We start from the raw sequence: 1,419 nt of genomic DNA, 5'->3' as shown, positions 1-1,419 counted from the left end.
AGCTGAGTGATATAGAGCAAGCCCCCTACCTTCGCGGGGTCTTAGATTTCTCATTTGTGACATGAAAGAAATATTAATAACTAACTCAAAGGGTGAAGAGAGAATCTACAATCAGAGATCAATAAATATTAGCCAACATTAAGATGTTAGATATTATTTTCTCATTTGTTCATTTGTACTAATCATATCTTATTTTATCTGATTACTCATATCTTATTTTCCAGATATAAGTTTATTATTAATTTATGCTGAGACACAGATTCTTAAAATTACAAGTCCAGACTAATTTTACCATCTCTTAGTTTGATTCAACTTTAATCACATCTAGAAAGAAACTTAGTCTCTGCAGTGAGGCTTTTCCCAGCTGGGGTTCTTTCTTAGGAAGGTACCTGTTTCACATGCTTTTCCACATGTCTGCCACCTCAGTAAGCTTTCCTCCGTTAGTTAATATTTCTAATTCTGGATTTTGAAGAATTTTCCGACATGGCCTTGGCCATTTGACTACCCATTGACGTTAGAAGAAAGGTTTTCCTGAACTCTCCGCCCTTTCATGTTCAGCCTAATGGGCATAGTATGTCAAAATGGCTACGTTCAAGATCGAACTCTTGAAAACCCAATGAAAATATTGAGGGACACAGGAATGAGGATGGTGAGAAAGGTCAACATTTCTCCAAAGAAGATACACAAATGCCCAGCAAACACAGGGAATGATGCTAAACCTCATTAGTTATTAATAATATGTAAACCAAAACCAAAATGAGATACTATTCCATACCCACTAAGATGGCTATAATAAATAATAATAACAATAATAACTATATTGGCAAGATGTAAAGAAATGTAAGTATTTGTACGTTGCTGGTGGGAATGTAATATGATACAACAAACAGTTTAGTGATTCCTCAAAAACTGAAACTTAGGATTACCATAAGACCCAATAATTCCATTTCTAGGTATATAGCCAAGAGAAATGAAAACATATCCTCAACAATGAAGTTTTTAACAAATATTTATAACAGCATTAGTCACTATAGCCCAAAGGTGGAAACCTAGGTATATAGCCAAGAGAAATGAAAACATATCCTCAACAATGAAGTTTTTAACAAATATTTATAACAGCATTAGTCACTATAGCCCAAAGATGGAAATTAAGTAGGGTGATAGGATGGAGGGCGACTGGGTAGCAACTTGGATGTTAGGGGAGCTCTTTCTCAGATCTGAATGTCCCGGTGAAGCCAGCCATGGGAAAGGAGGAGGAGCCACCCTGGCAGGGAGAACAGCAAGTGCTAAGGTCCTGGGGAGGAACTCCCTCTCTGGGCTCATCCTTGTGTCCTATGTTACATGGAAATGCCTCTCAGATTTGAGCAACAGAAGTCAGGTGACTAGGAGGGATGCTTGGGAATAAGATGATTTCGTTCT

This window comes from Myotis davidii, unplaced genomic scaffold, assembly GCF_000327345.1.
Source record: "Myotis davidii unplaced genomic scaffold, ASM32734v1 scaffold4353, whole genome shotgun sequence".
Taxonomy (NCBI): Eukaryota; Metazoa; Chordata; class Mammalia; order Chiroptera; family Vespertilionidae; genus Myotis; species Myotis davidii.
The sequence above is the reverse complement of the archived record's forward strand: the minus strand, read 5'-3'. Positions refer to the sequence as shown.